Source organism: Coffea arabica, chromosome 3c (genome assembly GCF_036785885.1).
Source record: "Coffea arabica cultivar ET-39 chromosome 3c, Coffea Arabica ET-39 HiFi, whole genome shotgun sequence".
Classification (NCBI taxonomy): domain Eukaryota; kingdom Viridiplantae; phylum Streptophyta; class Magnoliopsida; order Gentianales; family Rubiaceae; genus Coffea; species Coffea arabica.
In genome coordinates this window covers 24,622,048-24,633,954 of record NC_092314.1, presented here as the reverse complement: position 1 = coordinate 24,633,954, position 11,907 = coordinate 24,622,048, and positions in this window count along the sequence as shown.

The window sequence follows — 11,907 nt, the reverse complement described above, 5'->3', positions numbered from 1 at the left end:
AATTTCAAGTTTACCATTTTATTTTTTATGATTATTTGTTAAATAAAGTGATGCCTTGACTCGTTTATTATTTTTGAGGGTAAATAAGTGGTTTTACTTCATTAAAGCCCCAACTCAAGGGAGGTATAACTTCTTTTATCTTTTTTGTCTCTCCTATGTGAACCAACGTGCTACGTGAGAAATACATGTCTACTTTGCTTTCTTAGCCTTTCTTTAATTCCTTTCATTTATGTCATTTACTTTTGCTTTTTTTACTTAAGTTATTCTTTATGGGGTATGTGTACACCTCTTGGCTTGTAATAGTTAGGGATTTAATTATTTTATTCCTTTTCCCCCTTTTAGATTGTAGTAGGGTCTCCCTAATGTAATAGATAGGGCTTGGAGGAGCATTCAATGAAGACCTATCGAAGTCATGTGCCTAGCTAGCAAATGTAATAGTTAGGGCTTTAATTGTCTTATGTGTCTTGCATGCTTAGTTACTACGTGTTAATTTGCTTTGTTAGGGCCTTGCATCTAGTCAAGCATGCTAAATGTTATGTGCTATGTGTTTATAAGTGTTTGGCATGTCTACTCGCTTTCCATAGCTTGAATGAATGTGATGGATGAATGTACGTTCCCACTAGTCCAACGCTAGTCGGAATTCATAGAATGGGCTAGTCCAACGCTAGACCCTTAGGGATTTCCCCTCGTTGGTACATGTTTGCATGTTCATTACATGTCATGCATTCTTTTAGTTTTTCTATCATTTGGCATGTCCCTCTAATCCCCTTTCCCCTCACTTTAGGTCTTGCATCTCATGCTAGTTAGGGTACATTTGCCTGAAGAGTCCCCTTCTGATAAGGGAAACGAGCGAGTGTGGTTATTCGATAGCCTTAGCACGCTAGTTTTGCTTTCTAATCAAAGGAAAAATCGAAGTCGAAAAAGTTAGGAGTCATTCCCATACCCGACCTGATGCATTCCTTTAGGTTCATTCATTCTCATTTATCACTTACTCATTTTTTTTTTCAATTCACATTTCCTCATCACTTTTCCTTTCCTTATTGTTCATTTTGATTTCTACTTCACAAAATTGCACTTAATTACACCTATATGCACTTATCACTATATTTCATACACTTGCACACAAACACTTGGATTTTTCATACAATTTCACACGTGCACCTTTTTATACACTTGCACACTTACACTTCAGCCATCATTTGCATTAATCGACCTCTATAAGGTTTTCCTTTATTGGCCGCCACAATTCATGTGGTTGGGACCAAAAACCTTACAAGAGACATTTTAGAATTTAGGTTTGCATTTTTTCTTTCTTTTGCATTCATGTAGTGCATCCAAATGTAATAAATTCTTTGGTTAAAATAAGAAAAACTTTGATTAAATCACGCAAATAGCCTTGGCTAGGTCGAAGGGGTGCCTTGGATTTTTATCCTTGCCTTCCCCTTCGTCAAATGTGACTCCCGAACCTTTTTCGTTGGTTTACGTGGACTAGGAGTCGTTTAAAAGGGGTTTCTTACTACTCTTTCCTATTTTTTTCTTTAAAAATTCATTTTTAGGTGACTTGGTACACCTTAACTCATTACCAAGTGGCGCCTCCGATTTTGATTTCAAAAACCCTTTTTAAACTACATTTTGGGTCAAATCGTCGCATTCTCAAAACCCCATTTAGACCCATTTTTCTTTTAAATCACAATTCATTTTCCAATCACAAATACATTTTTTAAACCATTTATTTATTTATTCAAAAAATGGGGCGCGACACATTACATATACTTATTATCCAAACTATGAACAAAAGTACGGACGTAAAGCGTATGCATAGAAGACACACAAAAGATAAGTTCAAAATGCTTTTCAAATATATACATATATTTACAAAGTCACACCAAAAGATTTACACATTACCGACCTCCAGTCGGTACAAAACCCAATGTACACATGAGCACTGGCTCCAAAATCTAGTCAGCCAACCAAATAACAAAAGAGAGTAGTCATGCTAGTTCTAACAAAAGTCATACACTAGCTAAACAAAAGTACAAAAGCGACCCTAATCGCCTCCCCTAGGCCCCAGGTTCCCAACGGAACCTAACGTGTCCACCTCGTCCAGAGAGGATGGACCGGTGGCCCGTGGCGGTGCCTCTGCGGCTAGATCTAGTAGGAGCTTGCAGTCGACAGACATACTCCGAGCCCTATCCCTCAGCTGCCTCTTCATAGCGAAGAGGTGCTGGTGTGTGTCCTGAAGCTGACGGTGCAAAGCGTCCGTCCTCTCCCTCTCCTCTCGGAGACCCTGCTCCAAGTCCTTGATACGCATCGCCTGCCCAAGGCCAACCTCCCTAGCCTCGTCTAGCTGTCTAAGCAAGCTGCGTCGCTCGTCGTCCACAGCCAGGACGATCTCGTCAGGGTAACAGTATGTGTACCAACATCCACAAGGTCGGTGCGCCACCTTACCAAAAGGGGAGTATAAAGTGTAAGGCTCTCCAGGTCTCTGCCGATAGCGGATCGCCCGCTTACGCAGCACTCGATCCTCTACGCCTCTCGTACTCGGGAATCTCGGTCCCATGCCACTGGGTCCCGCACCACTCGAACCGCCTGGATACATTCCTACAAAACATTAAGTCGTCAGTCAACCGGCATTTCAGCTTAAAAGATATCATTCAACTTAAAATGGTCAAGTATGCCTAGTGCCTATCGCGTATGTCCCACTTGCCCAAGTCCTCTAACCTAGGCGCTCTGATACCACCTGTGACGCCCTCGCTTCTCCCAAGGGCGAACCCAAGGGTATCGGCGAGATGCTTGCCTAGCTCGCGCCAGGACTCGAAACACAAAACTAATAAAACTACATTAAACCAAAAGAGAACTGTTATTAATATATACAACCATCCAAAAGTTCTATTTACATCTTCAAAAGTATCGAGTCAAACCACTCTAATATACTATAACCACAACCAGCAGAAGATAGACCCTAAGGAGGGTCCTTATACAAACCACCAAAACAAAAACAAACATACTATATGTCCAACTATTACAATCAAACCTAACTATACTAGTGTACGTGCCAAAAGTCCCCGCGTCGGCCCCTGCTAAAGAAAACAAAAGAAAAGGGGTAAGCTATATGCTTAGTAAGTAAACAGGGGCGAAAGCATAAATTTCACGTAACAACAGTTACACAGTAAGAGTAAAGCAAAAGCAGAAAAGTAACATCACATAATAAGGATACAAGTGGCTCCAAAGCCAAATCATTTGCCATGCGTGACCTCCTGCCGACACTCCGTTGACTACAATTAATGGTCCGTAGAACTTCACTTGTACTCCCACCGTACACCTTATCACCCTTTCTGGCCAGGCACCTCACAAACTTGCTCGAGCGAACGAAATTGAGCTTGGTTCACAAGCTCGGGTCACAAACTTGGTCCACATAATCGGTGAACCGGATTCACAAACTTGGTGACCTCAAACCAGGTTGGAGTGACTTCGACCAAGCCCTAACTGGCTCGAATAGTCCATCTAGGTCATAAGATCGGGCCCCAAACTCACAAACTTCACAAAATTTATTCAAAAGTCACCCCGAGCCACAAGCTCAAGGGGTTTAGTTCTAAAATGATTCATATACATATGTCATGTTCAAATATGTGCACAAATTCGGGTTTAGGTCGAGCGCGATAAAGTACACGCTCACCTAGGTACCCTTTTTCATCAATAGCGAAACACATAAGCAACTAACACGTAGGAGCGGCCTGAATACTTACTCAAAATACAAAAGTAGTACTAAAGCAAAATCGCTTCGCGCGTGTTCGCTAGTAGTGGGCCCCACCGGCTCCGCCTAGCTCACCACTGTCTGAAATAGAAGATTGTGTCATAATATATCACAAACGGCCACTAACGTACTTAAAACAAGCAAAACGACAAAATTGGCACGCGCAAGTGCGGAAACGGCAAAAAAGGGCACATGCGCACGCGCGGAACGGCAAACGGGACGGCCAAATCTGCCATCTCAAACCGTTTTGGTCAAAAGTTAGGCTAGGAGTGTCGGATCAAGGTGGGTGAGACATCGTTTCGAATCTAAAAGGAAGAGCTACAACTTTAATTTAGGTATCTCAACCCGGATCTCAATAGGTATAGGTCAAAAATGCACGAAACAGTGCCAGATGTTTCATTGCGGTTTACCAAACAGGCCCTGTTTGCAAGGCCGTAACTCACGGTTCAGAAATCGAAATCAAGAAATTCCAGAGGCGTCAGAAAGCTGAGACATAAGGATAAAACTTTGATGTTTTGGCCAAGATCTGAATCCACTCAGAATAGAACGAAAATCGAGTGCCAAAATACCCGTCAGAACTGTCCAGATACAAGGCAGTTCTGACGATTGATATTGTTTGGGTCATAACGGAAGCTACGGAACTCGGATTTCGACGTAATTTATACCGTTTCGAAGCCAAAACCGAGATCTACATTTCTTATGAAGGAGTCACCACCCAGATCGTACGGTATCAAAACCGAAAAAGTCACGGGCAGAAGCTAAACTAAAAACGTACAGAATCTGATGTTCAAAACAGGCTTAAGTTTTTCATCTATAACTCATGATACCCTAATCCGTTTAACCTGAAATTTTACAGGCATATTCAGGACTTAAGGGTCTACAATGTTGAAGAAGGATACTCAGTTAAATTTCGAGTGTAACTACGTAAAAAATGTCACATACTACACCAGAATCGCAAAACAGGTTCACAAACCATATTCTAGTACAAACATCATAAAACAGCCTACATAAGTCAAAATCCAGAAATTCCAAAGCCATATGAAAGCTTAGAAACAGGGTTACATTTCATTAGAAGACCAGAACAACCAATTCTGAAGCATTCCAAACCAAAATAACCAATTACAATCGCAGTTCTCAGGTTCGGGTAGAAACAGGACAGCAAGGGTAAATCCATCTTTTCTCATTCTACGCTACTCCGATTGACCTGAAATTTTGTAGGCACCTCTAAAATGTCATTCCCTACAACTTTCATGTTTTAAGCCAAGACCAATTCGGCCTCTAACTAGGATATACAAAACCGGACAGAATTGAAGAACAATGAAACCCTAATTCCCAATTTCTCTTCCAAAACAGAAATTTCTTGCAATTAACTACCATTCACACCAACTAGCTTCATTCTCAATCATTTCCAATCATCATACATAGCCACATAATATTAATCATATGCAACCAGCAAAAATCCCAAATAAATAGAATACTTCATCAATCTTAACTAAAATCAAGAAATAGTCCACCAAATCACACTTATAACAACCACAAGTCATTAATTAAGCATCTCTAGATAGAAGAGAGGGGTTCCATAGTCACTCACCTTAGAACCAAAGAAGAGAGACCACTTAGCACCTTAAGCTTCCAAACAACTTCACAACCAAGCTTAACTCCACCAAACTAAGAGGTTTTATGGAGTAATTGGGAGATTAATTGGTTTAATTGAGAGATTGGGCAAGATTGGAGCAAGGAATTGAGAGAGGTTTTTCTTGTTTCTTCAAGGAAGAGAGCCGGCCAAGCTTGCTATGTTTTGAGGGATTTTTGGTCAATTTTTTTGATTTATTGAAGTCAAATAATAAAACAAGAAAGAATGGTCAAAGTTCCTACCAATCCTATGGTGACACTTGTCACCTCATTAAATGCATCTCTATCACTTTATCTCTCTCCACTCTCATCCATATAGCAACCTTCAATTATCTCATAACACCCGATAAATTAAATCCAGTATCCAGAACTTAACCTAATTGGCCGAATTTTACCGAACTTTCCGTACTAGTGGGTCCCACGTCCGATATGCGTCCTTAATTTCTTAAAAACTAACGGATACTAGAAAAATCATCTAAAAACTATATTTACTCCCTAAAATTATTTGGGGAATTTTCTAATAAAGAAAATGTAGAAAAGGCGGGCGATAAATAATCTTCCACTTAAACTTTCTAACAAACTAGAGGTTTGCTAACCATTTCAAACTTGCTAAACCTTTGTAAACTAAAACGAATCCTAAACTTACATATGCCAAAACACACACTAGGATACCGCATATAAACTATAGCTCGAGTTTACGAATAATACATAAACTAGGGTTTTATCAAAAACAAAGTTAGGGTTTTCAATCTTTGCCGAGATTAGGGTTTCTCCTTAGCCCTAAAACCTTAATTTAACCGTACCAAATAATGAATAACCCTACTCTCAACGTACGAACGGTCTGGGTCCTCACACACGCGCGCGTTTCGTGCTCGATTTCTCTCATGTTTGTTTCACTAGTGCACTAAACCTCTAATGCAATTGTTTTCATGTTAATATTATTCACTCTTAATAGTCTAGAATAATTTCTCAAATCTCCAATTTACTACTCCGTCTCGGTATACGTGAACTTTCAATTTTTGTGCGGTACGACGAAATCTCCAAGAATTCTTATAACGATAACTTCACTAACTAATACTTGAATACTTAAATATCAAAATATCTATTTTAAGACTAATGTACGTATCTCTAATTTTTTCCAAGCTCAGTGTATCCTCAAATTGATTATCGTTCCAAACGCACGTGCACTATTTTCACTTAACGGCTTCCAAAATTTAATTTTTGAAACGAGACACTTTAAAAATATGACAAAGCTATAGATTCATGAAATTAGGTCTAAAGAGACTAGAAAATAATATTCGAAGAAAACGGGAGAGCAAATAATTAACTAAGCCATAAAAATAGATTTATAAGTGAGAAAAATTCGGGTCCTCACAGTATATATGTGACTGAACTACTGTGTAACTATTTGATCCTGTTATGTGTTATATGTATATGTTTTATGTGTTTAAATGCCTTATGAGGTACTTGTTTTGGCTAATTGTTCATGTTTATTATAAGTGAAGGGGTTATGTGCCCTTTAATGTTATACTTATATTTTGACCTTAGATTGACTTAGATCGATGGAGGGCACTCGTAGTGGTCGAGGCCATGGACGTGGTGGTAGGCAACCCACAACTGAAGGGGGTGCTAGGAAAACCATGCCCGAACCAAATCCTGAACCCCAACTTGATCCCAACGCTTAAGCAGCCACTGCTATCTAGCGGATGACTGATCTTCTAGCACATGTCGTGCAACAACAAGGCCACAACCCTAACCTACCTATTGGGAATCTCGAAAACCTTGGAAATCATTTAGAGAGCTAGGATCGAGCTCTCAAAAGGTTTAAAAAAATTTTCCTACCGAAGTTTCTTAGAGGGCCCGATCCAGACGTGGCCGAACAATGGTTGGAGAAGATAATAGACATTTTTGCTATCTTACACTACTCAGAAGAGAGGCAAGTTACTTTTGCAGTCTTTCAGCTAGAAGGGGTCGCCCGTTCTTGATGGAATATTATATGAACCAAGTGGAAGAGAGAGCAGACACCAAGAACGTGGGTGAACTTCGTAAGGGAGTTTAACGCCAAGTACTTCCTACCTTTGATCTAGAAAAAGAAGGAAGACGAGTTCATCCGACTTCACCAAGGCACCCAATCAGTGGCCGAATACGAGAGCCAGTTTACCTGCTTGTCGAAATTTGCTCCTGAACTTATTCTAACGGAACAAAGGAGGGTGAGACTTTTCATTTAGGGGCTTAACATGAAAATCCAAAAGGACTTGGCTGTGGCTCAAATCACTACTTTTAGTGATGCAGTGGAGAAGGCTTTACAAGCTGAGAATGCAAGGCTCCAAGTGAGGAACTTCCAGGTTTGAAAACGTGGGTTCTCATGAGGTAGTTCCAGTCAAGGGGATAAGAGTACCCCTCTCAAATTTGGAAGAGGAGCCGGAGGGAGACGATTTTCGAGTACAACAAGAGGTACTCCGCTAAGAGGTGGCCAAACTGAACGAGGCCGATAGAGGAGTGCTTCCCAGGGGAGCTCAACCACTGTTTCTCGCGGCTCGTGTGGTTTTCGTGGGAAGCCAAACTATACGGGAGGACAATTGTTGGAGGAAAGAGAGGAAGTGCTTACGCTGTGGGAGCACGGAGCACCAAATCGCCAATTGCCCTGTCCAATCTCGAGAGACGAGAGGGACTATGCAATCATCGAAGGCTACCTCGGAACAGTTGAAAGTGGAATGAGTGAAACTGAAGGTACCTGCTCGAGTGTATTCTATTGACCAACGTCCTGTCCCTGATTCGGCGGAGATGGTGGAAGATACGATTCCTGTCTTCCACCGTCTAGTTAGGATTTTGATAGACCCCGGGGCCACCCATTCCTTTGTTAATCCTGATTTCATGTGTGGCATTGATATCACCCCTGTTAGTTTGCCATATGATCTGGAAGTAAGTACTCCTACAGGGGACCAGTGTTTGGTTACTAGCAAAATATATGTAAATTGTGAAATCTGGGTAAGAGAGAGGAAGTTATTGGGGAATTTGATAAGTTTGGCCATTAAGGGGTACGATGTGATATTAGGCATGGATTGGTTGGCTAGGTATGATGCCCAGTTGGACTGTAAGAGGAAGGTAATGGAATTTCATATCCCTTGGGAGGCGACCTTAAGGCTAGATGTGAGGGGCAATCTAGCCTCATCTGCAATGATTTCGGGTATTCGGGTTAGGAAACTATTGAGTAGAGGGGCACAAGGGTTCCTAGCCTTTCTCATTAACACTCCCGCCGATAAGTTGAAAGTATAAGATGTTCCAGTAGTCGGTGAATATTCGGATGTGTTTCCCGATGAATTAGTGAATCTACCACCGAAAAGAGAGATAGAATTTGAGATTAACCTGTTACCGGGGATTTCACCTATCTCTAAGACCCTATACCGTATGGCACCTGCGGAACTCAAGGAGTTGAAATTGTAGTTGCAAGACCTTCTGGAGCGGGATTTTATCCGCGAGAGTGGATCTCCTTAGGGAATACCCGTTCTCTTTGTTAAAAAGAAAAACGGGACCTTGAGATTGTGTATCGATTACCAAGGGTTGAACAGCGTGACTATTAAGAATAAGTACCCACTACCCCACATTGATGAGTTGTTTGACCAGTTGCAAGGTGCAGTGGTCTTTTCAAAACTAGACCTTCGACAGGGGTACTACTAATTATTGATCTGAAAGGAAAATGTGTCTAAAACTGCCTTCAATTCTCGGTATGGGCATTTCGAATTTGCCATCATGCCCTTCGGACTGACCAATACCCCTGCCGCTTTCATGGACCTAATGCATCGGGTTTTCAAACCCTACCTGGACCGATTTATCGTCGTGTTTATCGATGATATTTTGGTCTACTCGAAAACCCGTGAGGAGCATATGCAACACCTAAAGTGGGTTTTGCAAACCCTGAGAGATCACCAGTTGTATGTGTCGCGCCCCATTTTTTGATAAGAAAAATAAATGGTTTGAGAAAGATGTTTTTGATTCAATTGTGATTGGAAAATGATTTTTGTGAGTTGAAAAGACATGGGTCTCAATGGGACTTGGAAAGCGACGATTTGACCCAAAAAATAGTTTTTTTAAAAAGGGTTTTGAAATGAAAAGTTTGGAGTCGCCACTTGGTAATGATTTAAGGTGTACCAAGTCACCTAAAAATGAGTTTTAAAGTCAAGTAGTAATAAACCCTTTTTTAAAACGACTCCTAGTCTACGTAAAACAAAGAAAAAAGGTTCGGGAGTCACGTTTGACAAAGGGGAAGGCAAGGATAGACTCCAAGGCACCCCTTTGACCTAGCCAAGGCTAGTTGCGTGACTTAACCCTAACTTTCCTGACTTTCTACCCAGGGTATGTATTGCATGTTGGATTATGCCTATATGAATGCAAAAACGAAAAAATGCAATTCTAAATTCTACGATGTCTCTCGTGAGGTTTTTGGTCCCAGACCACATGAATTGTGGCGGCCAATAAAAGGAAACCTCATAGAGGTCGATTGATGCAAATGGTGACTCAAGTGCAAGTGTGCAAGTGTATGAAAAGATTCATGTATGAAATGGTGTAAAAAACAAAGTGTTTGTGTGTGCATGTGTAAAGAAGGTTCACGTGTGAATTTGGATGAAAAATCAAAGTATTAGTGTGTGAGTGTGTAAAGAAAGTGCACGTGTGAATTTGGATGAAAAATCAAAGTATTAGTGGGTGTAAATGAATGAAGATAGGATTATAAATATATATATGTGAAATTTGAATTCTACTTGTGGAGTAAGATGAGTAAAACATAGTGAAAAATATGGATTGAGAAATGTGGAAAAAAAAAGGTAATTAAAAGAGCATGGAAGTGAGAAAAAATGAAAGTATGTTCCTAAGGGAATGCAACAAATTGGGTACGGGGATGACACCTAATTTTTCGACTTTGATTTTCCCTCGGATTAGAAGGTAAAACTAGCGTGCTAAGGCTATCGAGTAGCCACACTCGCTCGTTTCCCTTATCAAGAGGGGATTTTCACGCAAATGAACCCTAACTAGCATGAGGTGCAAGTCCTAAAGTGAAGGGGAAGGGGTTTGAGGAACATACCAAATGATAAACTAAGGAAAATGCGTGATATGTGGTGAGCAAGCAAATGATGTACTAACGAGGGAAAATCCCTAAGGGTCTAGCGTTGGACTAGCCCATTCTATGAATTCCGACTAGCGTTGGACTAGTGGAAACGTACATCTATCCATTCCATTCATCCACACTATGGAAAGCAAGTAGACATACTAAATACTCGTAAACACATAGCACATAACATTTAGCATGCTCGACTAGATGCAAGGCCCTAACAAAGCAAATTAACACGTAGCAAATAAGCATGCAAGACACATAAGGCAATTAGAGCCCTAACTATTACATTTGCTAGCTAGGCACACGTCTTCAATAGTCTCCATCAAGTGCTCTCCAAGTCCTATCTATTACAAGCCAAGAGGTGTACACATACCCCATAAAAGAATAAATTAACAAAAAAAACAAGAGTAAATGAAATAAAGGCACTAAAGAAAAGAAAGCGAATTTAGACATGCAACATTCACATAACACGTAGGAGCACGTAGGATCACATAAGGAGAGGCGAAAAAAGATAAAAGAAAATTATACCTTCCCCACTTGTGAAGCTAGTAAAAGGAAAATGGCTGAACAGCAAAAAAAAAGGCAGCTTTGAAAGATCTTCAGCGGACAGCCGTGCCTTTCCCCGATGATGAAAACCGACTATGGAGGCGATGGATTTCTCTTTGATGCGCTACTTTTCCTTTTCTTTTGCTTAGAATCTCTCAGCCTTACTCTCAGCTCTCTTAGTTTTTGCCTCAGCCTTTCTTTCACGATGATTCCTCCCCTCAGCCTTTTCTGGTTTTTCCTTAATCAATCGCTACCCTCTTTCTCTTTCGGTCTCCCCCCTTACTCACCACTCACCAAAATCTCTTTCCTTTAAGGATTCTAGCCGTCCCCTCTCTTGGTTCCTTTCTGTTTTTGTTAGCCTGATGCCTCCCCAAAACCTCTCCTCGGTGCTTGTCTTTTCCAAAACCCCAGAAGCTCCCTCCTTCAGTTTGTTTGTTTTTCTTTTCTTCTCTATCCCGTCACTCTCCCCTTTTCTCTCTCTCCCCTGCGGCTGCCCTTTTCCGTGGCTTTTTATAGGTTAGAAAACCTAGAAACCTAGCTACCCTTTTCAACCATTTGCAGCCGAAACCCCTCAGGCCCTTCTGTGCAAGCTGCAAGCGACTGGAAACTGTTTTTTTTTTTTCTAATTAAAACAGAAATTGATAATAATAATAAGAACAAATAACAAAACAATTTAATTAACATTGAATGGAAAATAAATGAACTAAAAACCACAAATTACAACTTCCATTTTCATCGATTTTCCTTTTCCATTTTCGGCACTTTTCTCTTTTTTTTCATTTTTCCAATTTTAAACTTTTAAAGAAACCACATCTAAAACGACTAAACATATATATATTTCTCTTTTTTTTTTTGAACGCTTTTCTTT